This window comes from Macaca thibetana, chromosome 2, assembly GCF_024542745.1.
Source record: "Macaca thibetana thibetana isolate TM-01 chromosome 2, ASM2454274v1, whole genome shotgun sequence".
In the NCBI taxonomy this organism is placed as follows: Eukaryota; Metazoa; Chordata; class Mammalia; order Primates; family Cercopithecidae; genus Macaca; species Macaca thibetana.
In genome coordinates, this window is record NC_065579.1 from 143,590,373 (window position 1) to 143,618,361 (window position 27,989).

General features: G+C 40.8%; 1 protein-coding gene across 3 annotated transcripts in view; it reads left to right on the plus strand.

Moving 5' to 3' along the window:
• The first annotated feature begins 2,074 nt into the window (after positions 1 to 2,074).
• LOC126949163 (putative protein TPRXL) overlaps positions 2,075 to 27,989 on the plus strand; it is an 86,929-nt gene continuing 61,014 nt past the window's right edge. Inside the window, exons 1-2 of one of the 3 annotated variants that reach the window (XM_050781793.1) lie at positions 9,363 to 9,564; positions 10,876 to 10,978. The gene's annotated coding sequence lies outside the window, so the exon portion shown is untranslated. Of the gene's footprint in view, positions 2,246 to 9,362; positions 9,565 to 10,875; positions 10,979 to 27,989 lie in introns of those variants that run through there. The other 2 variants (XM_050781794.1, XM_050781792.1) reach the window with 2 other exon arrangements.

Below are 27,989 nucleotides of genomic sequence, written 5' to 3' on the forward strand. Positions count from 1 at the left end.
TTATCCATTCTGTGGTTCTGTATCTTTTGAGTGGAGCGTTTTGGCCATTTACATTTAATGTTAGTATTGAAATGTGATGTACCATTGCATTCATCTTGCTCTTTGTTACCTGTGTAATTTGTTTTTGTTGTTTTGTTTTTGTTTTTTTAACTTATATTTTTGTTTTATAGGTCCTGTGTGATTTATGCTTTAAAAAGGTTCTCTTTTGATGTGTTTTCAGGATTTGTTTCAAGTTTTAGAGTTCCTTTTAGCAGCTCTTGTAGTGGAGGTTTGGTAATGGCAAATTCTCTCAGCATTTGTTTGTCTGAAAGTGACTGTATCTTTCCTTCATATATGATGCTTAGTTTTGCTAGATACAAAATTCTTAGCTGGCAATTGTTTTGTTTGAGGTGACTGAAGATAGGGCCCCAATCCCTTCTAGCTTGTAGGCTTTCTGATGAGAAATCTTCTGTTAACCTGATAGGTTTTCCTTTATGGGCTACCTGGGTGCTTTTATCTCACATCTCTTAAGGTTCTCTCCTTCATCTTAACTTTGGGTAACCTGATGACAGTGTGCCTAGGTGAAGATCTTTTTGCTATGAATTTCCTGGGTTTTCTTTGTGCTTCTGGTATTTGCATGTCTAGGTCTCTAGCAAGGCTGGGGAAGTTTTCCTCGATTATTCCCCCAAATATGTTTTCCAAGCTTTTAGAATGGTCTTCTTCTTCTGGAACACCAATTATTCTTAGGTTTGGTCATTTAACATAATCCCAGACTTCTTGGAGGCTTTGTTCATATTTTCTTATTCTTTTTTCTTTGTCTTTGTTAGATTGGGTTAATTTGAACACCTTGTCTTCAAGCTCTGAATTTATTTCTTCTACTTGTTCAATTCTATGGCTGAGACTTTCCAGAGCATTTCACTTTTGTAAAAGTGTGTCCAAAATTTCCTTACTTTTTAATTTTTTTCTTCAAGCTATCTATTTCCTTGAATATTTTTCCCTTCACTTCTTGTATCATTTTTAGGATTTCCTCACATTGGGCTTCACCTTTCTCTGGTGTCTCCCTGATTAGATTAATAACTAACCTCCTGAATTCTTTTTCAGGTAAATCAGGGATTTCCTCTTGGTTTGGGTCCATTGCTGGTGAACTAGTGTGATTTTTGGGTGGTGTTGAAGAGCCTTATTTTGTCATATTACCAGGGTTGGTTTTCTGGTTCCTTCTTATTTGAGTAGGCTCTGTCAGAGGGAAGGTCTAGGGCTGAAGAGTGTTGTTCAGACTTTTTTTGTCCCATGGGGTGTTCCCTTGATGTAGGAGTCTCCCTCTTTTTCTGTGGATGTGGCTTCCTGTGAGCTGAACTGCAGTGATTGTTCTCTCTCTTCTGGGTCTAGCCACCCAGCAAGTCTACCTAGCTCTGGGCTGGTATTGGGGGTTGTCTACAAAGAGTCCTGTGATGTGAACCATCTATGGGGCTCTCAGCCATGGATACCAGTGCATGTTCTGGTGGAGGTTGCAGAGGATACAATGGACTCCATGAGGGTCCTCAGCTTTGGTGTTTTAATGCTCTATTTTTATGCTGGTTGGCCTCCTGCCAGGAGGTGCTGCTTTCCTTAAATGCCCTTTGTCTTCTGCTACCAGGGTGGATAGGAAAGGACCATCAGGTGGGGGTGGGGCTAGAGGTGTCTGAGGTCACATTCTCCTTGGGCAGGTCTTGCTGTGGCTGCTGTGGGGGATGGAAGTGAGATTCCCAGGTCACTGAAGTTGTGTACCTAGGAGGATTATGGCTGCCTCTGCTTAGTCATGCAGATTGTCAGAGAAGTGGGGGAAAGCCAGCAATGACAAGACTCGCACAGCTCCCAAGCAAACAGAAGGGCCAGTCTCACTCTCACTGTGTGTCCCCCAACGGCCCCGAGTCTGTTTCCAGGCAGAGGGCAAAACGGGCATGAAAACTGGCCAGAAGCTTTCCGCCTCCCAGCCGAGAGAGAAAGGGCTTTAGTTCTTCCCCCTGCCTGTGAAGTCTGCCAGGTTCGCGCCCTCCCCCAAGTTCTTGTCAGGAGGCTTCTTGCCCTGTTCAAATTGTTACAAAGCTCAGCTAGAGAATTCCTTCTCCCTGCGGAGTTTTAGCCCCTGCTCCTCTGGCCACCCTTCCGATGGATCCCTGTGGTGTCAGGCAGGAATGGGCTGTTTGGGGACCAGTGAGCTCCTAGGACCTTTCTGCTGCTTCCTCTACCCCTGTATTTTGCTCAGCTCTCTAACTTGACTCAGCTCCAGGTAAAGTCGGAAACTTCTCCCACAAACAGAACTTCAGCTTCTCCAGTGGGGGTGTGTGTTCGGGAGAGGGGCGTCTCCCTTTCCCACTTCTGCAGTTGGGGCACTCACAGGATTTGGGGTGTCTCCCAGGTCCTGCAGGAGCAGTGCTTCCTTCAGAGGGACTGTGGGTGCTCTCAGGATTGCTGGTTTGTTCTTGCAGTAGATCTGGAGCTAAAATTCACAATGCAAGCCTGTATGCTGCTCTGTCCAGAGCTGCAATTTAGTCCTCAAGAGTTCTTTTTAGAGTTTGATTAGCTCTTTCTACTTTCCCTGAAGACTGTGGCCTCCACTCCAAGTGAAGGTGGTATTGAATTTCTAAGGCTGAAAATATGTTTTGGGTAATTGTTGCTGTGAAAGATGGACCATTATCACTCTGTAAGCTCTTAGGCAGCCCAAGTCTAGGAATTATTTCCTTTAGCAGGAGTTTAGAAACCTCAATTGACCTTTCAGACTGGGTAGGAAAAGCCTCAATCCCACCGGTAAAAGTGTCAACAAATACTAATAAATATTTAAACCCTTTACATGGGGGCATTTGAGTATAATTTATTTGCCAGTCTTTACCAGGGTATGTTGCCCTACGCTGAACAGGCCTTACTAGAGGAGGAGATAAAGATTGGTTATTTGGGTTATTCTGGGCACAGAATTCACAGGCCTGAGTTACCTGCTTTACTATTTTAAGTAAGCCTTTTGTTATAAAAAGCTGAGACATGAATTGACACAGGGAATCTCTTCCCAAATGAGTAAAGTCATGCAAATGCTTAACTGTTTTCCACTGATTAGCACCTGATATTAACAGTTTGTTGTTATTGATAAGCCAGACAAAAGGATCTTGAAAATTAAACCCTGACCTTTAGCCCATTGTCATTCCTCTTTAGCGTATGAGTTCTGTCATTACCATGGCTGAGGGCACTAACATGCCGACAAGTTCAACTGGCTCCTTTAACACTACTGCCTTAGCAGCTGCGTCTGCAAAGGAGTTTCCCTTAGCCACACTAGAGTCTCCTTTTTGATGTCCTCTGCAATGGATTACAGCTACTTTCTTGGGCAGCAAAATAGCATTCAACAGATTCAGAATTTTTAAATGATGTTTTATAGGGGAACCCTTAGCAGTTAGGAGTCCCCGTTCCTTCCAGGTAGCAGCATGAACATGAAGTACCAGAAAGGTATACTTAGAATCAGTGTGTTAATTCTTAATTCCTTTCCCGATTGCAGGGCTCTAGTAATAGCTATTAATTCTGCATTTTGAGCTGAGGTAGAAGCTGGTAAGGCCCGGGATTCAATTACCTCATGTTGACTGACAACAGCATACCCAGCTTTCCTGTTTCCCTAGTGCACAAAGCTACTTCTATCTGTAAACCATTCTACCTCAGGATTATCTAGAGGCTCATCCTTTAAATCCAGATGGTGAAGTAAACTCTCTCCATAACTTGTATACAAGAATGATCTAGGGTAGGTGGATTCAAATAGGTAGGTGGATTCAAATAGGTAGGTGGATTCAAAGTTTGGCATACTTTAAGTATTATATTAGGAGTGCCTAGCAACGAAGCCTGATATTTTAATAAACGTCCCCCGTCATCTTCTGGTGTCCTTTAGCTTCTAGGACTCCTTGTACTTAGTGTGGGGTTAAAACATCCAGATGTTGTCCTAAAACCAGTTTATTGGCTTCATCTGCTAAAAGAGCAGTTGCTACCACTTCCCTGAGGCATCCAGGCCATCCCAAAGGGACATGGTTTAATTGCTTAGAAAAATATGCCACTGGTCAGGGAATATCTCCTAACTTCTGTACAAGGACACCTAGGGTGCTTCCTTGTTTTTTACGCACATAAAGGAAAAATGGCTTAACAAGATTAGGGATTCCTGGGCTGGAGCTGATCCCAGTTTCTCCTTGAGAGCATTAAAAGCCTGTTTACAGTTATTATCCTGTTCAAAAGGATTTACATCTGCTCCTTTTAGAGCCTCATATAAAGGTTTGGCTATATGCCCACATCCAGCCACCCATAAATGGCAGAATTCTGCCATCCCTAGGAAAGCCCACAGCTGCTTTTTAGTTTGGGGTTCTGGAATGTCCAAGGTAGCTTCCCTTCATTCTGACGCTATTGCCCAGGTGCCAGGGGTTAGGACATATCGTAAGTGTTTAACCTCTTGAGTTGAAATCTGGGCTTTATGTCTCTAAACCTTATACCCATTAGCTCCCAGAAAATTTAGCAACATGGTGGTATTTTCATTTGAGTTTCTTTTGGTTGGGCTAACAATCAGCAGATTATCTACATATTGAATAATACTGCCCTTATTTAATTGTAACATCTTTAATTCTCTAGCCAGTGCATTTCCAAATGGATGAGGATTGTCCCTAAAACCCTAAGGAAGAACTGTTCAAATTAATTGAAAAACTAAATGACTATCAGGATCAGTCCACTTAATGAATTGTGAATCAGGTGTACTGGAATGGGGAAAAAAAGGCATCCTTAAGATCTTGGCATTCCCAAGGACCTTGGCTAATGGCAGGTAGGGAGTGGGCACTATAGGATGTATGGGAATGACAGCCTCATTGACAATTTGAAGATCTTGAACAAATTTAGAGTCTCTATTTGGCTTTGACTTTATAACTGGTAAGACTGGCGTATTACAAGGAGACTTACAGGGCCTTAGCAACCCAAACTGCAAAAACTTAGCTATTAATGGTTGGACCTCTCTTTGTGCCTCTGGCTTTAAGGGGTATTGTCTCTTCCAGGGGTATGGGACACTAGGCTTAAGTTGGATGTAAACTGGGGAAACATATAATAGCGTCCCATACTGTAGGATCTACTTGGGAGATTACTCCAATAGGTAAAGTAGATACGTCCCCTATTGACTTTCCTCCCTTATCACAGGAAAGGAGGAGGAGGAGTTCCTTGTGTCTGCCTTGTGATTTCCGAAAGATACCACTGTCTGCAGCTGAGTCATCAAATCGCCTCCCAACGAAGGGGTGGGGCACTCAGGCATGATAAGAAAGGCATGTGAGAAAACCAAAGTCTCTGAAGAACAGCTTAAAGGATAGGTCAAATGGTGTCTATGGGCTTGTCCATCTACCCTGTGACCATACAGTTTTTGGGTGACAGAGGCCCATTATAATGGGCCAAAACAGAGTAAGCAGTCCAGAAGGAAGTTAATATTCTTACCTGCCACATCAAAGGTTACCGAGGCTTCTCCAGAGATTTGGCTAGTTGTCTGACAGGAACTGTGGCAGAAGGCCTTGGACCCCTGTCACTCTTGGGTTTGTCTGGCTATTTTGGCCATTATTGATTCAGGTGCCAATGGCTCCCTCTGGAGTGCTGGGCAATCCCTCTTCCAATGACCGCTTTTCTTACAGGGTGCACACTGATTTATGCACAAGGCACGGTGACTCAGACGTCCAGCTTTGGGCTTCCCACCTTTCAGCTTCCCTTGTTCAGGCCAAGAGTCAGGAGGGCAGCCCCATCAGCTCCAGCCCAGGAATCCCTAATCTGTAGCTGAAGGCTGCAGCCAAGAGCTGCACCTTGGGGGAGGTCCATTTTATTCTTTCTGCTTCCTCTGGTTTGTCCCTGTTATTAAAAACTAAAAATGCCAAATCCAAAAGCTGTTCCATAGGAGTTTGGGGACCCATAGCTGCTTTTTGTAGTTTCCTACAGATATCAGGGGCAGACTGGGTTATAAAATGTTCTCCCAAAAGGGTTTGTCCTTGCTTTGGAGCAGAATCAGTGTTAGTATATTTCCTGATTGCCTCAACTAAATGCTTTTGAAACAAAGCTGGATTCTCATCTTTACCCTGAGAAACTTCCTTAACCTTTGCATAGTTAACAGGCTTTTTCATATATTTCTTCATCCCTTCCAATAAACAAGTGACCATATGAGCTCTCTTCCCCAAGTCCTCACTGGCCCTTTGATACTTCCACTCTGGATCTTGATCTGGAACTGCTATACCTCCTGCCTGATATACATAATGGTTTGGGTTGTGAGCCAATTCCTTATCTGCCTGGGCCCTAGCTGTCCCCAAAACACGTTGTTTCTCTTCCACTGTACAACACAGAAACAACAAAACATGAAAATCCTGCCAAGTTAAACTATAGGTTGGAGTTAATTTCTCAAACTCATCTATGAATTTTCCTGGATCTTCAGAGAAAAGACCAAACTTCTCTTTATATAGAGCCACATCAGGCAGAAAAGGGGATATGTACTCTCACAGTGCCTTCTTCCCCATTCGCCACCTCGTTAAGTGGACAAAGGTTTCCTGTTGGAGGTTGATAGGAGGCTCCACTATGAGTGGTACTTGCTGGGCTAAGTTCCTCAGGGAGTGGTGGGTACAGAGTGGGACTAGACGGGTAAGAAGGATGGGATGAAGGGTTCTCAATACAGCTTTCAGGTGGACTAGAAGGAGAAATGACCAACGCATCTGAACCTTCAGAGCTGACAGAAGGAGGTTCTGCTCCACCCAAAAATGCCCACTGAATCAGGGGGGCTTGCATCAAAGGATCATCTAGTATGTCTAATTCTTTTTCTTCCTTTCCTCTCATCAAACATGATGCACATTATCCAAATAACAAATAAATGTATAACCGAGCTGTGACTCTTAGATAAACCACAACATGGACTCCAACACAAAAAAATATTGAATAAGGCAAGGAAATGAAGAGGATTTAGATGGAAATAAGCAGAGCAAGCAGATTCTGGGCAATAGCAGATGAGCAAAGCCAGTTTGCCCAAATCCAAGAAAGGAAATAAGTGTTTTGTTTTGTTTTTTTAGTGTGCAAAATGAAACAAAACAGCAAGGAGAAAAGTCCCCTGATTTCCATCCTAGTGCTTCTCAATCACATTTAGTTGGCATAGCAGCAACAAAACATAAACACATTTGCCAGGCATGGTTGCTCACATGTGTAATCCCAGCACTTTGGGAGGCCAAGTTGGGTGGATCACTCGAGGCCAGGTATTTGAGACCAGCCTGGCCAACATGGCAAAACCCTATCTCTACTAAAATACAAAACTTAGCTAGGTGTGGTAGTGGGTACCTGTAATCCCAGCTACTTGGGAGGCTGAGGTAGGAGAATTGCTTGAACCCGGGAGTTGGAGGTTGCAGTGAGCCATGCCACTGCACTCCAGCCTGGGCAACAAAGCAAGACTTCATCTCAAAAAAACAAAACAAAACAAAAAACATCTATCTAATCTTATTGCTCATAGCTATTAAATACCAAATCTCAATCAGCAATTTTTGTGCCCTTCTGTGGTCACGAGAAATATGTTATAGGAAAGGGGCCTCGATCCAGATCCCAAGAGAGGGTTCTTGGATCTCATGCAAGAAAGAATCCAAGGCAAGTCTGCAGTTTAAAGTAAAAGTAAGTTTATTAAGAAAGTAATGAAAGTACAGCTACTTCATGGATAGAGAAGGGCGTTCCTGAACATAAGAGGAGAAACGCGACCACCCTAGGTACAATGCATGCATATATATATATATATATATATATGATTAAAAAAAGATTTTCAGGAGATGTGCTCTGCTGCAAGGGTTTGTCATAAAGCATTAATTTTCTTAATTACTATATTTTGCAAGAATTAATATTATTATTTCTTTTTTGAGACAGTCTTGCACTGTCACCCAGGCTGGAGTGCAGTTGTGCCAACTTGGCTCACTGCAAGCTCCACCTCCTGGGTTCACGCCATTCTCCTGCCTCAGCCCCCCCAAGTAGCTGGGACTACAAGCTCCCGCCACCATGCCCAGCTAATTTTTTGTATTTTTAATAGAGATGGGGTTCCACCGTGTTAGCCAGGATGGTCTTGATGTCCTGACCTTGTGATCCCCCTGCCTCAGCCTCCCAAAGTGCTGGGATTACAGGTGTGAAGAATTAATACTATTTTTAAAGCAAAATAATTTTTAAAGCAAAATTAGGAATGCCTTTGTTCTCCAGACATCAGAATATCTGGAAACTCCCAAGTCTGGGTCTGTTTAGTAAACATTATTAATTTGTTCCCTTAACTATAAACATCTAGAGGCTAGGAATGTCTAACTTTTTGGGAATGCAGCACAGCAAGTTATCAGCCTCATTTTCCTAGCCCTCACTCGAAATGGAATCGCTCTGATTTGAGTGACTCTGACAGTGCCCTGAGCTAAATTTCTGATTGGAAGTCTTTAAGAGCTACATCCAAGCTGGTTTTTTAAATATTGATTCATGTTGGAAGTGAGAGCAAAACACTGAAGTGTTTTGAACAACAGTGGGGGTGTTCTGACCCCACCTTCCCAAGACTGACTGAATGCACCTCATTGATCATCCCTAGTGGATAATTGCCAAATCTTGCCATTCCTCATGGAATTGTGGTCGCAACTTAAAGGCAATGCAATTCACCCTCAACCATCTACACTGTTTGGGGTCACCTGATCTGAATTAACGAAAAAACAAATGGTTGTGATTTTAAAAGAAACCCTGTGATTCTTTTCCCTCATGTGCAGAAACTTAAACCAGTCCTACACAGCTGTTGTTGCTAGGAATTCCTAGGGGACCCGCAGTCTGGCCTAGATAAGGATGATTTGCAATTAGCATTAGCTGTTGTTGGAGTAGAGCTGCTAGAAGTGTTTGTATGGATAATTCTCTTGAGTATTTTGCATGGTTTCCCATCCTAGCTCCATCTTCTCCCTACCCCGGGTCTGGGTAAGGCTATTAATTTATTAGTTCTTTCTAGGATGAAAAGATTTGTTTGTCAGAGCAAAGGTAAACACCCGCACGGCCCGAGGGACCGAGTTTAATTTGGAGAATGTGGACTTGTGTGAGCTGCAAGAAGGGTAGAGAGGCAGAGCCGACAAGGTTATTGCATTAATAACTATCCGCAGGGGTGGACCAGACCTGGCCCCAGCTGAGTGCCTCCTAGCACTGAGGAAAGCAGAACCAAGCTTTGCAACAATAAACTCTCCGTGCTCGAAGAGACTGCCCACCTCTAACAGGTGCTTACCCAGTGTACTTGAAATCCTCCAGCCACAGGGAACCCATCACTCCCAGTGCTGCCTCATTGGGTGCTGGGTACTCTGATCATGAAGAAGAGTTTCTTTCTGACTGAGGCATATACTGTTCCTCTCTAAATCCCTCCCCAACTCATGGTTCTTCTCTCTCAAGCCAGGTGAGGGAGCTGATTTCATCTTTTGTATGACAGCCCTTCAAAAATTGAAATCTGCCTCTGTAGAATCACAGAATTTTATAGCTGGAGGAAACTTCAGACACAAGTCCTGTTACAGAAGAGGAAACTGGCACAGAGAGGAAATGGGGCTTGCATAAGATCTCTTGGTAAGTTACTGGAGAAATCAGTGTCCAAACCCAGACTTCTTGACTTCTGGATCAGGAATTTGTAGTGAATTATGTGAGGGGATACCAGGTCTGGATGTGCAGGCTGTGCATTGTACAATCACAAGAGCAACTCCTTCACCTTTTGGTCTATGTATGGTGCCACCTGGGGTGTGCAGTGCACAGGCTGCTTGGCTATATGTGAAGGACGTGTTGCCTTGGTCTGTACTTTTAAAAAAAATTTTTATATCAATAGCTTTTGAGGTACAAGTGGTTTTTTTTGTTGTTGTTGTTACATTGGTGAATTATATAGTGGTGAATTCTGAGATTTCAGTGTACCGGATACTCGGCTAGTGTACATTGTATCTAATGTGTAATTTTTTATTCCTAGCCTCTCTCCCCACCCTTCCTCCCTCCCTTCTTCCCTGCCTTCTGAGTCTCTGAAGTCCATTATATCATTCTGTGTGCCTTTATGAACTCATAGCTTATAAGTGAGAACACATGGTTTTTGGTTTTCCATTCCTGAGTTACATCACTTAGAATAATTGCCTCCACCTCCATCCAGGTTGCTGCAAAAGACATTATTTTATTCCTTTTAATGGCTGAGTAGTACCCCATGGTGTATATTTATCACATTTTCATTATTCACTCATTAGTTGATGGGCACTTAGGTTGGTTTCACATCTTTGCAATTGTGAATTGTGCTGCTGTAAACATATATGTGTGGCAAGTGTCTTTTTCATATAATGATCTTTTTTTCCTTTAGGTTAGATACCCAGTAGTGGGATTGCAGGATTGAATGGTAGACTTACTTTTAGTTCTTTAAGGAATATTCATACTATTTTCCATAGAGGTTGTACTAATTTACATTCCCATCAGCAGCGTATAAGCATTCTCTTTTCACCATACCCATGCCAACATCTATTGTTTTGAAACTTTTTAATAATGGCCATTCTAACAGGAGTAAGGTGGTATCTCATTGTGGTTTTAATTTGCATTTCCCTGATGATTAGTAATGTTGAGCATTTTTTTCATATGTGTGTTGGCCATTGTATATCTTCTTTTTAGAAATGTGTATTCATGTCCTTTGCCCACTTTTCGATGAGATTTTTTTCTTGTTTGAGTTCCTTGTAGATTCTGGATACTAGTTCTTTGTCAGATGCGTAGTTTGCAAATATTTTTACACATTCTGTGGGTTGTCTTTTTACTCTATTTCTTTTGTTGAGCAGAAGATTTTTAGTTTAATTAGGTCCCTTTTTTGTTTTTGTTGCATTTGCTTTTGGGGTCTTAGTCATGAATTCTTTCTTTGCCTAGGTTGATGTCTAGAAGAGTTTGGCAATGCTGTCTTCTAGAATTTTTATGATTTCAGATCTTATATTTACATCTTTCATCCATCTGGAGTTCATTTTTGTATAAGGTAAGAGATAGGGATCCATTTTCATTCTTCTATATGTGACTATCCAGTTTTCCCACCCCCATTTATTAAACAGGGTGTCATTTCCCAATTTAAAATGTTTTTATATGCTTTGTCAAAGATCAGTTGGCTGTACATGTTTGGGTTTATTTTTGGGTTCTCTATTCTGTTCCATTGGTCTATGTGCCTACTTTCTTTTTTTGTTTGTTTTGTTTTGTTTTGTTTTTTGAGGTGGAATTTCGCTCTTGTTGTCCAGGCTGGAGTGCAATGGCATGATCTCGGCTCACCACAACCTCTGCCTCCCAGGTTCAAGTGATTCTCCTGCCTCAGCCTCCAGAGTAGCTGGGATTACAGGCATGTGCCACTGTACCTGGCTAATTTTGTATTTTTAGTACAGACGGGGTTTCTCCATGTTGGTCAGGCTGGTCTCGAACACCTGACCTCAGGTGATCCACCCACCTCAGCCTCCCAAAGTGCTGGAATTACAAGCATGAGCCACCACACCCAGCCTATGTGCGTACTTTAATATGAGTACCATGCTGTTTGGGTAACTACAGTCTTGTAGTATAATTTGAAGTTCAGTAATGTGATGCCTCCAGATTTGTTCTTTTTGCTTAGGATTGCTTTGGGTATTTGGGATTTTTTTTTGGTTCCTTAAATTTTAGGATTTTTTTTTTTAATTCTGTGAAAAATGATGTTGATGTTTTGATGAGAATTGTATTGAATCTGTAGATTGCTTTGGGGAGGTATCATTTTCACAATATTGATTCTTCCAATCCATGAACATGGGATATGTTTCCATTTGTTTGTGTCATCTATGATGTCTTTCAGCAGTGTTTTGTAATCTGTAGAGATCTTTCACTTCCTTGGTTAAGTGTATTCCTAAATATTATAATTTTTTTGCAGCTGTTGTAAAAGGAATTGAGTTCTTGATTTGATTCTCAGTTTGGTGGTTGTTGGTGTATAGCAGTGTTACTAATTTGTGTACATTGATTTTGTAACCTGAGACTTCACTGAATTCCTTCATCAAATCTAAGAGTCTTTTGGAGGAGTCTTTAGGATTTTCTAGGTATACAGTTATATCATCTGCAAACACAGATATTTTGACTTTCTGTTTTCCAATTTGGATGCCCTTTATTTCTTTCTCTTGTCTGATTGTTCTGGCCAGGACTTCCAGAACTATGTTGGATAGGAGTGGTGAAAGTGGGAGTTCTTGTCTTGTTCCTGTTCTCAGGGATGCTTTCAACTTTTCCCCATTCAGTATGATGTTGGCTATGGGTCTGTCATAGATGGCATTTATTATTTTGAGGTAAGTCTCTTCTATGCTTAGTTTGTTGAGGGTTTTTATCATAAAGGGATGCTGGATTTTGTTGAATGCTTTTTCTGAATCTCTTGAGATGATCATATGGTTTTTGTTTTTAATTCTGTTTATGTGATATCACATTTATTGACATGTATATGTTGAACCATCCCTGCATCCCTGGGATGAAAATCACTTGATTATGATGTATTATCTTTTTAATGTGCTGTTTGATTCAGTTAGCTAGTATTTTGTTGAGGATTATTGCATCTATGTTCATCAGAGACATTGGTCTGTAGTTTTCTTTTTTTGTCATGTTCTTTCCTGGTTTTGCTGTCAGGGTAATACTGGCTTCTTAGAATGGTTTAGGGCAGATTCCTTCTTTCCCTTCTTTCTCATTTTTTTAGAATAGTTTCAGTAGGATTGGTACCAATCCTTCTGTGAGTGTCTGGTAGAATTCAGCTTTGAATCCATCATGTCCTGGGCTTTAGTTGTTGGCAATTTTTAAATTACTAATTCAGTCTCACTTTTTGTTATTGGTCTGTTCAGAGTTTCTGTTTCTTCCTGATTTAATCTAGGAGGGTCTTATGTTTCCAGGAATTTCCTCTAGGTTTTCTAGTTTGTGTGCATAAATGTGTTCATAGCAGTCTCAGATGATCTTTCGTATTTCTGTGGTATATCAGTTGAGTATCTCAAGTTTCATTTCTAATTGAGCTTATTAGTTTTACGGGGGCTGAGGTGTCAGGAAGAGACTCTATCGGATCCTTTGAAACACATTTCATTGATCCCCCACCACCTACACCTTCCCCTAAGTCTTCTTCCAAAATCTTTCACAACGAAACAGTTGTTCCACCTCCATCTAATGACAAGACCAAGGTAGCTATTGTAGAAGTTAAAGATCTAAAACAAACTTTGGCAATTGAGACAGGATATCAAGATACGAATGCCTGGTTGGAATGGATCAAATATTCCATCCACACTTTAAACAAAAGCAATTGTTATGCTTGTGCACACAGCAGGCCAGAGGACCAGGTTGTCCCATTTCCACTAGGATGGTCCTCCAGTCGACCAGGCATGGGCTGTATGGTAGCTCTTTTCCAGGATTCCACAGCCTGGGGTAACAAGTCATGCCAAGCTCTCTCTCTGCTATATCCTGAAGTTCGACACCCTGCGGGTCAGCTCCCGAGGGCCATCCAGCCTCCGTCTCCCGCATAGTCTAAGCTAATTCCAATTAGCTATTTTAAAGAGAGCAGGAGTATAAACCAGAGTGGCAGGGTGAGCAGTTTCAGCGGGAAAGATAGTTATGGAACAGGTGACTAAAAGTGACTCAGGTCAGAGCAGGTGACCAGGGGTGACTCAGGATGGAGCAGATGATCAGGGGAACAGATGTGAACTACTGATTAGAACTGGTGGAAAAGGTTGTTTACTGAAACTAGGGGCAAGGAGATGAGGAGAACAAGGAAGTTCAACTTTAAAATGGAGAACAAAGAACTGAACATACTGACATACTTATTATTTGAAGAGAAAGTTAGAACTCACTGTATTTAACAATTTTCCCCCTCTTGAATTTTACAGTTCTTTCTCTTCAAACTTCCTTAACATGTGTTGGCTTAGTTCTGCTTGATTCTCTAAATGAAGAAACTTCTCGGAATAAGGTGGAGGAGAGTTAAGGGAGGGTGTTTTGTTTTTTTCTTAGACAGAGTCTTGCTCTGTCACCCAGGCTGGAGTGCAGTGGCGTGATCTCTACTCACTGAAAGCTCCGCCTCCTGGGTTCACATCATACTCCTGCCTCAGCCTCCCAAGTAGCTGGAACTACAGGCAGCCGCCACCACATCCAGCTAATTTTTTGTATTTTTAGTAGAGACAGGGTTTCACCATGTTAGCCAGGATGGTCTCAATCTCCTGACCTGGTGATCCACCTGCCTCAGCCTCCCAAAGTGCTGGGATTACAGGTGTGAGCCACCATGCCCGGCCAAGGGAGGTTTTAGTAAGTGCTGTCTCTCTGAGTCTTTGCACCAGCCCATGGATGCATGGTATGACATAATACCTGACAAGAATGAGTACACCTACTATGGCTGTGAGAGAAGTAAGAGTTGAGGCTATGATTCCTTTCCATTTACCAAACCATTTTCCTAGCCACCATGTGAAGGGGTCATTTACTCCTGAGTTTTTGGCTAACTCATTGGACAGAGCAGTTAGACCTTGCAATGCCTTTGTTATACTTCCATCAGGGGCAGTATTGTTTGGGACGAAGGTGCAACACTGAGTTTTAATCATGACACAAACTCCTTCTCTTTCTGCTAATATCATGTCTAAGGCTGTTCTATTTTCCCAAGCTGTCTGGCTAGTAGCCACTAATTGCTCAGCTATTCCTTTAACAGCACCTCTAGTGTAGTTAATAAACCACTGTTGGTTGTAATAAATGTAATTTATCCAATCTATGTTTTTATTGTCACCTACCAAAATATTGACTCAAATCCTATTTGATCTCAAGATTTAACTTTATCTGGTACCCCTCGTGGGACTCCAATTGCATCTAAGTAAACATGAGAGTCAAAAGACCCATAAGGAGCTTCTCTTGTTTTACAGTGTTGCATTTTTCTTCTCTCTGGTTGATGAAATGCCAAGGTGAAAGGAATAGCCAATTGGACTACAGCACAAGTGCCACTCCAGTTACTTGGCAGAGTGTCCAGTAAAGGTGCACCACAATACCACCTTACATATGCTCGGGGATGAAAAAGGGCCGATTGATCGGTAAGCTCTTGAAAATTCTTAAGCTCACCTCATCCCTTCAGGTCTCCAAGGAACCCTAAGTTTCCCCCTTGTCATGAGAGACATGAAGTGAACTTAATGTCGGGAGACGGAGGTTGGATGGCCCTCGGGGGCTGACCCGCAGGGTGTCGAACTTCAGGATATAGCAGAGAGAGAGCTTGGCATGACTTGTTACCCCAGGCTGTGGAATCCTGGAAAAGAGCTACCATACAGCCCATGCCTGGTCGACTGGAGGACCATCCTAGTGGAAATGGGACAACCTGGTCCTCTGGCCTGCTGTGTGCACAAGCATAACAATTGCTTTTGTTTAAAGTGTGGATGGAATATTTGATCCATTCCAACCAGGCATTCGTATCTTGATATCCTGTCTCAATTGCCAAAGTTTGTTTTAGATCTTTAACTTCTACAATAGCTACCTTGGTCTTGTCATTAGATGGAGGTGGAACAACCATTTCGTTGTGAAAGATTTTGGAAGAAGACTTAGGGGAAGGTGTAGGTGGTGGGGGATCAATGAAACATGTTTCAAAGGATCCGATAGAGTCTCTTCCTGAAACCTCAGCCCCCATAAAACTGACTTAAAGAAGGGAACCAGCTTGGAGAAGGGGAAGAATTTTTAGGGTTTGGGATAATAACCTGTATTGGATTGCACTACAGTTAGGGGTTTAACTGACAGTTAGGGGAAGCTGTTGCTTTAGTAAAATGAATGTATGGTTTTAGGAAATTACAACTACTGGTTGGGGCAGCCCATCCTTGCTCTTTAGTGGTCTACAGAACGTTGGACCAACTATGGCATAAAAGCTCTGGATTGGGGGTGGGGGGCAAGACTCCCAGTTGACACTGGGGTCTTCATCGAAATCTTCCCAGACAAAATGATCCCAATTCACTAGTGTCCAGTCTGAGGAGAGCCTGGAAGGACAGACGTACTTTTCTGAAGTGGAGAGCTATCTTTGACTTGGCCAGTCTCCACACGGTATAACAAGGCAAGCATCAAATGTAATAGTTTGAGGCAAAATTTACTTGGTTACATTAATAGCTAGGTGGTCAGTAATAGAGTGAGGAAATAAGGAGTAATGGGATAGATGAAAGAGAGTTAAATTTTTCTTAGCTTTAGTTTGGTAGGGTTTTCCCCTGGGACTATGGCCCAGAAGCGGCAGCATTTTCTTGACTCAGGTGTGATGGGTCCATCCTCTCTCTGCTGTCCGGTCTACGGTTTCAGTACTTAGGAGCACTAGGCCAGATCCTTCCCAGGCCAGCTCCAGCTTCTCCTCTTTCCAGCTTTTGATGAGGACGTGATCCTCAGGTTGATGTTGATGCACTGGGAGCTCCGGGGGTGGTGCCTATGCTAAGAGAACTTTAGTTTTAAGAGAAGAGAAAGTAGAAGACAGGCCAAGTATATAATTTTTAAGAAATTGATCTTTTGTTTCAAAGGTAGGATTGTCAGCAGTGGAGTGTAAATAAGGCAATCCGTAGAGCATCTCATCAGGAGAAAGACCAATATCTTTCCACAGGGCAGTTCAGATTCTTAGCAGGGCTAATAGGAAGGCTCTTGGCCCATGGTAACTGAGTCTCCAGAACCAATTTTGTTAAGTGGTTCTTTAAAGTCTGATTTATTATTTCTACTCTCCCTGATGAAGGTAGATGCCAGGGAGTATGGTATTCCCACCTAATGTCTAATGTTTGGGATAGCTTTTTAATTATGTGTGCGGTGAAATGAGTTCCATTGCCTGAGTCAATATTTTCTATCAGTTCAAACCTGGGCACTATATTTTCAATTAGGGCTTTGACTACATTATTGGCTGTTGCATTTGAAAAGGGAATAGCTTTGACCCAGTGAGTGAGGTGATCTACTATCACTAGTAAGTATTTTAGACGACCTATTGGAGGCATTTCTGTGTAATCAACTTGGATACTTTGGAATGGCCTTAAGCCTGGACTCCTTCCCCCAAGGGGTAATCTTTTATAGTTTATTAGGTTTTGTGGGTTTTTTTTTTTTTTCTGTCATACTAAACAACTGTCTGTACATGTTTGGCCAGGATATAAATTCCTATGCACCCATAAACCCATAAACTCTGAGAACTGCATCACACATGCCCTGGGGCCCCCAATGGGTCCCTTGATGTGGTTGGGACAAGATTTTCCTCATAAGGGGTTTGGATAACATTTCTCTCTGGTCTGGCAATATCTATTTTCCTTCTGAATTCTCTTTAGCACCTATTTTTATTAGTTTTTAGACCAAAGAAAGCCAAACACCATTTTATATTTGACAATGCTTCCTATATGATTTTTATACCAAATAAGCTAAATTTCACCTTTATATCAGTGTGCTATTAATGTTAAACTCAATTTTAATAAAACCTGTAGACATATTTATCCAATTTTAATGTCTAACCATAAGGTAAGATTTTTATACACTCTTTTTAACCCTTTATAATTTGTTAAAGAACAGGTTAGTGCTTTAAGAAAAAAACATTGTGCTTTTATTTTAATGTTCAATTTACAGAAAAACTGGATGATACCCCTTTCACTTTAGGCAGTATGTTCACACAAAGAATTTCCTTTACAATTAACGTTTCAAAACTTGCATAAACCTTCAAAACATTTTTTTAACCTTTTAATGTAGGTAAAAATCCACATTCTTATGCCTCCTAATAATTTAAAGTATATTTTACTTTCCTTACACACCTTGCATGTAAACTGTTTCTTCAATAGTTTTACATTCAGGAGGCCTAATTTTAAATTATACGACATTTCTTGCATAGATTCCCTTTTAATACATTTTTCATGACTTTCACAGACAATCTTTGACATGCCTCAACTTTCTGACTTTTTGTAAACATCCCTTTCTTTAAACAACCCATTAATTTACTTTAGGACAAGAATTTACCGTATAAGACTCTTTTTACATCAATTCTCCTTTTTTTAATGTCAAAGATGATAATCGTTCTTTCCCAAAGCAAACTTCCTTCATGTCTGTGGACTAAACTGCCTAAGGCCACAAGATTAGAAGTGGGGATAATACATGTTATACTGTTAACTTTTACTTTTGTTGAAAACTTTGTAAGTTTGGGATTTTAATTATGTGCTAGGTGTAGAGCCTAGGACCTAGACAGAAGTGCAGATAAGTCGGGTTTATTCTGCATTTAACTCCGTGTGTCCTAGGTTTTACCTACCTGCAAAGCAGGCCAGTGGTACAGCTAAGAGATGGTCACCTGTTTGGCTATCTGGTCTGCTAGGTTATTTCCTCAACTTTCAAAAGGCTTTTCTGGTGTCCAGGGACATGGACAATAACTATTTCTTTTGGCGACTGAAGGTTATTTAATATTTGGGTGACTAATTCCTTGTGGACTACGTCTTGGCCTTTGCTATTAATAAGACCTTGTTCAGTCCAAATTTTTCCAAATGTATGAGCCACTCCACAGGTGTACTTAGAATCAGTATAGATGGTTCCTTCCTGGTTCTGTAAGTACTTTAAGGCTTGGCTGAGTGCAAACAGCTCACACGTTTGAGCAGACCAATTATTAGGCAATTTTCCTGACTCTATTTCTACAAGAGTTTCTCTATTAATTACTGAATACCCATGGTGTCATTTTCCCTAAATCACCCAGGAAGAGCCATCTATAAATAAGTGTCGTCCTGTCCTGAAGGGAGTTTCTCCTAGGTCTGGTCAGACTGCTGTATGGTAATCAATTAAATCTAAACATGTGTGATCTTTCTCTAGATTTGGATCCCCTGTTAGGAAACCTGCTGGGTTAAACGAATTATCAGTGGTTAATGTTAAATCATCTTTTTCTACCAGAATAGCCTCATACCTTAAGATTCTTGAGTCAGTAAGCTACCTTTTTGCTTTCTGACTTAGGATAGTCCTGACCTGGTGAGGTGCGCTCACAGTGATGTTTCCTCCAAAAGTTATTTTTCTACTTTCTTCTGTTAGCAAAGCAGTTGCTGCTACAGATTGAATGTATCTGGGCCATTTGCAGGTTACTGGGTTTAGGATTTTTGATAGGAAGGCTACGGGTTGCAAGTGGCCTCCATACTCTTGGGTAAGTACCTCTAAGGTTATGCCCTTGTTTACACTGACAAAAACATGGAATGGCTGCTTAAGGAAGGTAAAGCTGAGACAGGGGCAGTTACTAACAGATATTTTACCTTTCCACTTGTTGCATTTCTGGTAATTGCCAAATGAGGGGTTTGGCCCGTCTTGTGTGAGCTTTTTGTATAAGGGTATAAGAGTCTGTCCATAGATGACAGTATCTGACTAACCTTAAAATTTTCTAAGTTTTTGTTTAGTCTCTGGCAGAGGCAAGGATATGAGGCCTTTAATTCATTCAAGCTCAATTTTCTGTTTACCTTTGCTAATTAAATGACTTGTTCTAATATTTGACTAAATTTGGAGACTCCGTAAACCCCTGGGGGTAAGACTGTCCATTGGTATTGCTGTTTTCAACCAGAGTGAGGGTCTTCCCACTCAAAGATAAATAGGTCCCGGCTGCCCTCTACTAATGGACAAGCCCAGAGGCATCTTTTAAATCTATTACTGTAAACCACTGGTGACTGTATGAGATCCTACTGATAATAGTATAAGGATTGGGAACAACAGGCTGTGTAGTTTGGACTATTTGATTAATAGCTCTAAGGTCTTGCACTAACCCATCTGGCTTCTTCACAGGCAGTACTGGAGTGTTATAGGGAGACATACAGGGTTTAAGAAGCCCATCACAAAGAAGATCTTCAATTATAGGTTTTAAATTTACCCTGGCTTCTAAAAGAATAGGGTATTGCATTCGCTTTACTACTTCCCTAGGGGTTTTTAATTTAACATGAATCAGAGGAATCTAACTTTCCTCAATTCCAGTCTTTTGACCATATCTCCAGATGAATGTGTTCTTCATCTGTGGTGGTGAGCAAGATTAGGGAGGGGAGGGGAAGAATTTTCCATGATTGATTTGGAGGCCTAAGCCTAATTCTAGCATTAAATCTCTTCCTAATAGATTTGTCTCTGTGTCCAGAATTGACAGAAATTTGGTATTAGCTGATCGGTTTTTGGATTTTAGTCCTGTCTCCTCTAAGATTTTTGTTTTAAACGCTTCTCCTTTTACTCCTGAGATAAAAAATTATTGTGAACAAGTTACACTGGATGGAAGATAACAAACCGAGGAGTGAGCTGCTTCTGAGTTGATTAAAAAGGTAATAAGCTTAAGTTTAGATCCCACTTCTAAATTTATTAAGGGCTTTTGATGGGACTTAAGATAAAAAAAGATAGAGCCCCTGACTTCCATAGTCTTCTTCAAAAGCTTTAAGTGGGATGACTTTTTCTTTCTTTTCTTTCAGGACATTGTCTTTTAAAGTGACCTAATTTTCTGCATCTGAAACATTCGTTCTGTCTCTTTTTTTTTCTACCTTTGAGTCTTCTGGCTTTACTATTTCGTACCCTTTATATTGCCTGGAGAGTGGGGGTTTAGGTTCTTTATAGGTTCTGGCCCCCGGGTACTTTATTATATGGTGGAGAGCACAATTTTTGCTTTCTGCTTTTGTTTTTCCTTCATCTCTTTTTACATATACTTTTTGGGCTTCTCTTAGAAGCTCTTCTATAGGTCTATCTTTCCAGTTCTCTATCTCTTGTAATTTCTTGTTAATATCTGGCCAACTATTAGTTACAAAATAAAGCTTTAACATCCCTTATTTGAGGGGAGTCTTCTAATTCTAGACCTACATATTTCCTCATTTGCTCTTGAGTCTTCCTAGGAATTTTATAGGTCTTTCATCTTTTCCTTGTTGTATATTGAAAGCTTTTGTAATGCTTTGGATGTGGGCTACAGACTCTCGAATTCTTTCAATTATCATTTCTCTAAGGTTTTTTTCTTCTTCTAATATTTTAACATTAGGCCTAGGGGACTATTAGGGGGAATATTATTGTTGTTAACTTTATCCTTTTTATCTCTTACCTTACTCGGGCTATTTCCCATATTCGGTCCTGGTTAGGCTCAATCTCTCGTGTTACAGATGTCTTACCTATCCTTCTCTGGGGGCTTGCTAGGGCTATTAGACTCAATCTCTCATATTAGAGCTGTCTCGCCTATCCTTTAGCCCCACCTGCTGGAGGCTCCTTGCATTCACACACACTTTCATCCCCCAGAATATCCTGACCACCAAGGAAATACTTTGCTGCCCCTGTGATGTTTCTTACCTTGGTCTGTGCACAGAATTACCTGGTCGCCATGGTATGTGAGGATCCTTTCCCCCAGGTTGCCAGCCAGTTTCTTTCTGCATTGCTGAGTCCGGGTTTATTCATCACACCAGGTGGGTCTCAATTCCTTACCCCCGAGGCCGCTGCAATGAGGCAGCGGGCCATGTCTCCTCATGGGAGAGGTCTAGACCCTCCCCAGAGGAGAATGGGAATCCCAGATGGGCCCCCAAATTTGCTAGAAATAAATTTTTGGTGCCGCAAAAGAAATAGCACTCAAACACGAATTTTCTCAGCAAGGCAATTTTACTTCTATAGAAGGGTGCATCTCTTAGATGGAGCAATTGCGAGAGCACACCTGAACAAGGGAGGGGGAAGGGTTCTTATGTCTGATACAGGTAACCCCTACTGCTGTGTCTGTCGTTCCCCTATTGGCCAGGGTTGGACCACACAGACTAAGCTAATTCTGACTGGCTATTTTAAAGAGAGCAGGGGTATGAACCAGAATGGTGGGGTGAGCAGTTTTGGTGGGAAGGACAGTTATGGAACAGGTGACTAAAGGTGACTCAGAGCAGGTGACCAGGAGTGACTCAGCATGGAGCAGGTGACCAGGGGAACAGATGTGAACTACTGATTAGAACTGGTGAAAAATGTTGTTTACTGAAACTAGGGTCAAGGAGACGAGAATGAGGAAGTTCAACTTTAAAATGGAGAACAAAGAACTGAACATACAGAACTCACTGTATTTAACACTATCTTGGAGAATGTTTCACCTGCTGATGAGAAGAATGTATATTCTACAGTTCTTTGGTAGAATGTTCTATAAATATCTAAGTCCATTTATTCTAGTGCATCATTTAAGTCCATTGTTTCTTTGTTGACTTTCTGTCTCTGATTTGTCTAGTGCTATCAATGGTGCATTGAAGCCTTCCACTATTATTGTGTTGCTGTCTATCTCATTTTTTAGGTCTAGTAGTAATTGTCTTACGAATCTGGGAGTTCCAGTGTTAGGTGCATATAAATTTAGGACTGTAATATCTTCTTCTTGGAGTGATCTTTTTATCATATAATGACTTTCTTTGTCTTTTTTTTTTTTTTTATTTTTTTACTGTTGTTGCTTTGAAGTCTGTTGTCTGATATAAGAATAGCTATGCCTGCTTGCTTTTGGTTTTTATTTGTGTGGAGTATCTTTTTGCTCCCTTTACCTTGAGTTTACATGAATCCTTCTGTGTGAGGTTAGTCTCTGGAAGACAGTAGATATTTGGTTTGTAATTTTAAAAAATCCATTCTGTATCTTTTAAGTGGAGCATTTAGGCCATTTACATTCAACATTAATATTGAGATGTGAGATACTGTTCATTATGTTAATTATTATCTAGATTTTTTTTCATTGTGTTATTGTTTTTAGGCCCTGTGAGTTTTATGCTTTCAGAAAGTTCTATTCTGGTGCATTTTGAGCTTTTGTTTCAAGGTTTAGAACTCTTTTTAGAGTTTTTTATAGTGCTAGTTTGGTAGTGACGAATTCCCTCAGCATTTGTCTGAAAATGACTTGTTTTCTCTTTCATTTATAAAACTTAGTTTTGCTGGATTCAAAATTCTTAGCTGACAGTTATCCTGTTTAAGGAGGTTGAAGATCAGACCCTAATCCCTTCTGGCTTGTAAGGTTTCTGCTGTCAAGTCTGTTCTTAGTCTGACGGATTTTCCTTTATAGGTTACCTGATGCTTTTATCTGACTGCTCTTATAATTCTTTCCTTCATTTTGGCTTTAAATAGCTTGATTACTATATTCCTTGGTGAAGATCTTTTTGCAGAGAATTTCTGAGGAGTTCTTTATCTAAATCTAAATCTCTAGCCAGGCCAGGGAAGTTTTCCTTAATTGTTCCCTCAAGTAAGTTTTCCAGACTTTTTGTTTTCTCCTCTCCCTCAGTAACACTAATTATTCTTAGGTTTGGCTTTTTTTTTTTTTTTTTTTTTTTTTTTACATGATCCCATATTTCTTGAAGACTTTGTTTATTTCGTTTGATTCTTTTTTCTTTATTTTTATCTGATTGGGTTAATTCAAAAGTATATCTTCACACACTGAAATTCTTTCGTCCACTTTTTACAGTCTATTGTTAAAACTTCCCATGACATTTTGTAATTCCCTGAATGTGTCTTTCATTTCCAGAAGTTGTGATTGCTTTTCCTTTATAATATCTATTTCTCTAGAAAATTTTTCATTCGTATCTTGAACTGCTTTTAGAATTTCTTTGACAGTTTCCACTTTTCTCTGGTACCTCCTTGAATAGCTTAATAATCAACTTTCTGGCCTGGCGTGGTGGCTCACACCTGTAATCCCAGCACTTTGGGAGGCCGAGGCAGGCAGATCACGAGGTCAGGAGATCAAGACCATCCTGGCTAACATGGTGAAACCCTGTCTCTACTAAAAATACAAAAAATACAAAAAATTGGGTGTGGTGGCGGGCGCCTGTAGTCACAGCTACTCAGGAGGCTGAGGCAGGAGAATGGCGTGAACCTAGGAGGCAGAGCTTGCAGTGAGCCGAGATTGCACCACTGCACTCCAGCCTGGGCAACAGAGTGAGACTGTCTCAAAAAAAAAAAAAAAAAAAAAAAAAAAAAAAAAAAAGAAAGAAAGAAAAAGAAAAAAAAATCAACCTTGGAATTCTTTATCTGGTATTTCAAAGATTTCATCTTGGTTTGGATCCATTGCTGGAAAGCTAGTGTGATCTTTTGGGGGTGTTATAGAACCCTGTTTTGTCATATTACCAGAGTTACTTTTCTAGTTCCTTTTCATTGGGGTAGCCTATTTCTTCCAATTATTCTTGAATTTATGTTTGATTTGACTGTTTTTTAAATTTTTCCCCTTAAGGATGTGACTTTAATGCCTATAGTTAATTATAGCCTAATTTGGTTATTGGTGCTTTCAGGGGTGAAGACTCTGTAAGAGTGCCTTGGTTATAGAGATTCTTTGCATGATGACTTTCTCATATGCTAGTTGTAGTAGCAGTGTGCTCCATGTGTGAGCAAGTTCATTGTCTTCTATGGAGTTGGAATGGTAGAGGTCTCTTGACGTTTATCTCATTCCCCTCTGGCATGTACTTTTTAATTTATTTTCCTCCATTATTGTATTTACTGGTTTGATGGTCAGGCTTCAGGCCAGTAGGGGAAGTATCCCTGGGTAAGAACCCACTGTGGCTAAAGCAGGTGGGTAAGTGCAATACCCAATGATGGGCAGAAGTCCCAGCCTTGACAGAGGTGGCTGGAGGAGCTGTCAGTGAGTTGCACTGAGGTCTTATTGGGGGAAGGGTTGGAGCCACCTCAGTTATCCTGCCAGGTCAGCAGGCAAATGATCCACCTTTCACACACACTCCTGTCCCAGTGCTCCACATGATCAGGCTACAGAGTTTAGCTAAACTACTCTACGCAGGATTCAAAAAATATTTGTTTAAAATTAATGTTTTTGGATTAGTTCCTTGGAAATTACACTTAGGAAGTTTCAGATTACATTACTCACTCAGAGGAGACATTAGAAAAATGCCAAAGTGGGCATATCCACAGTTAACAGGATTTCAAACCTCAGAATAAAATGTGTAGAAGGTGATTATGCTTCCCAGCACAGGGCAGGTTCTGGGAGTGCTCCCAGGTTGCACACTCAAATACAAAATGTTAAGAGGTAGTGTCCAGGCAGATTCTTTTGTACCACAGGACTCACATGTTTTAAAATGTTCGTCATTCTTGGTGGTCAAAGGTCATACCAGGAAGAGTTCAGATAACTTTACTCAGAATCCTAGCCTGACTGAATCAGGGTGGTAGTGTTGACTGCTACCTTAAAGGACATTCAAGGATTTATATAATAGGAAATGTTGCCATCTTCCTTACCTCCCCCAGATCAGATCCACTTGCACAGATAACTTAAGCAGAGACATATTCCAAATATTTAATATACCACACTTACAAATTAGAAGTACAGAAACTTGCTCTATGCATAGAAGTGTAAGTAAAATTATATTATCCACTGTGGGGGTCTGTTCTTTCTGAGGGAGTTTCTGGGTAAGTATATGGAGCAATACAAATGTGCTGTGATAACAGAAAAAGAACATTTTCTGCTCCTGTTTTCTTACACTGAAATGACACATTAAAACCATAATAAATGGCAGAAAGAGTGGCTCAGATTCTACCAGAAAAAACCTAATTAAAGACTTTTCACGAGTTAACAATTCTCATAGGTTTCCATCAACATTGTTGGGCATTATTCCGCATTCTGGATTATGTTGTGCATCACTTTTATGCAACTCCTAGATTCCTTTCTAAATAATATGGAATTAAACATATCTGCTTAATGCTATGTGATAAAACTGCTCATTTACCATTCCAGTATATTTTCTGAGGATGCTCCAGATACCGGAGTATCTGGAAAACAAGGGAGAGGGCAAACTTGTTCTGAAAGAAAAAAAGTTCATTTTAATGCCATTGACATTGGGAAGGACAAACTGTCGTTTGTCTATTAACATGAGAGCTGCAGGCACACAGGTATTGAGACACTTTTAAAATGTTCCTCGTCATAGACAGGGCTTTAGACAGAGCCAGTCTGGGATTGCACCTGTTCACTGCTACTTTGGCCCCTGAAAAGTTTTGTAGCAAATCATCTGGCCCTGTCTTTTCAGCACTGTTCTGATCTGAAGTCAGTTCTCTCAGTCCTTTGGGTCCAGCTGTCGGACCACCTCACAGGCCTACTCTCCTTTCATGTCCTGGCACCTCTGACCCTGTCGTTAGATTCAAGGCACACCTACCATGTTCTAATACTTAAATTGTTGTATAGCTACTAAGTAATGTAAACTAAATGCCATCACAGAGCCTAGCTACAGATTTTTAAGAAATGAAATGGGAAAATGGAAACAAACTGTAAAAGCCAAAGTAAAACCCAGGCCCTGCATGGTACACTAGTACTTCCTCAAGGGCACTGAATTGAACAAAATTTGGTAACTCTGGGTACACTGGAAAACCCTTTACAAATTAGCCTAGACAGAAAAAACATCGAGGCCTCTGCAGGTGTTTGGATATAGCCAGAGGAATAGTGTCCGCTGGGGGTGGAAGGTCTGTGGCTTGAATAAGCAGCACATCAAAGCCAGGTCTGGTAGGCAGGGAGCTGGCGCCATATCTACAGATCAGAATGGCAGCATCACTGGGCATGGGGTTATGTAAGAGGTGCCCAGACCAACCTTCTAGAAAAGTTGTTAAAGTTTTCCAGTGGCCTTCTGAAATGTATCTGTATTCTGAAATATATCTGTGTAGCTAAAATATTAAAGAAAATATTTTTAAAAATTGTCTTCTAAAGAACCTCTAAATTTAATTAATTAATTAAATTAATTTGAACTGTAGAAGTTAACAAAATTTTACATTTTAAAATCAATAATATCATTTTTTAAATCCTCCATGGTAGAATTCTTTTGGTTACGTTTTCTTTTTATTTTGTAGGAACTCACACTGCCCATTTGGCAGATCTGCCATCCAGCCAATCTGTTGGATAAGCAGCTACAGATTAATCAGATTCCCCACTGTCTAAGACTATCAATCTTGGATAGTCTTAGATACCAAACGATGGATACCAGGGATAAGAATCCCTGCCATTACCTACCATTTACTTGTATAATATAGTTTTTGAGATGTATATGAACTAAATTTGCCATCTACTATCTTGGAAACATCTATCAGAAATGTAGCGTATCTAGAGAGATGTAAGCCTGAAAGCAACTTTGTGAAGATTGAATGAGGGCTGCCATTCCCCTAACAAATGCTTACATTAAATGTGTGTGTGTGTGTGTGTGTGTGTGTGTGTGTACACTACCATTCCAATTAAAGGCAAAAGTAACAAATATCTTGAAGGTATTTATTGGAGGCAGAAGATGAGAGACACCAGAGCTTTGTAATTGTTCTCAGCTTAGACATTGTCAGATGACTGCCAGCTAAAAGTCCCACTAATTTTTAGGTACAAAACTTTTTGTGGTTTTGTTAGAAAGTAATCATTTGGTGGCATTACTACAGCCAAAAATAAGAACAGATGAGAGCAACAATCAGAATTTTCAGGCTGAAAGCACAGATCAGTGATTCTTTTTCAGTGGAGTTTTTCTGAGGGTTATTAGCCTGAACTCTATGCTTCTTTTTTCCTTTCATACTGAGAGAAAACTTTTTCTTATTCTAGGGACTGGCAGTGATATGTCCTTATGTCCTGGTTACATTTTCTTTTTTTCCTTTTTTTTTTTTTTTTTTTTTTGAGACGGAGTTTCACTCTTGTTGCCCAGGCCAGAGTGCAGTGGCGTGACCTCGGCTCACCGCAACCTCCGCCTCCCAGGTTCAAGCAATTCTCCTGCCTCAGCCTTTCCGAGTAACTGGAATTACAGGCGTGTGCCACCACGCCCGGCTAATTTTGTATTTTTAGTAGAGATGGGGTTTCTCCATGTTGGTCAGGCTGGTCTCAAACTCCCGACCTCAGGTGATCCGCCCACCTCAGCCTCCCAAAGTGCTGGGATTACAGGCATAAGCCACCGCGCCCAGCCTGGTTACATTTTCAACCATACAGATGACATTATGACTATCTAGACAATACCACAATAACTGTTTTTTTAAAAATGGAAAGTCTCTTCACAGTTGTTTTGTCTGTGGGATGCAGTGGCTCTGCTTATCATCTCGCCATTATTTTTCCCTGCTACACAGCATTGTAGACAGACACCAAAGAACCAAATTAATTTATGAAGTGTGACTAA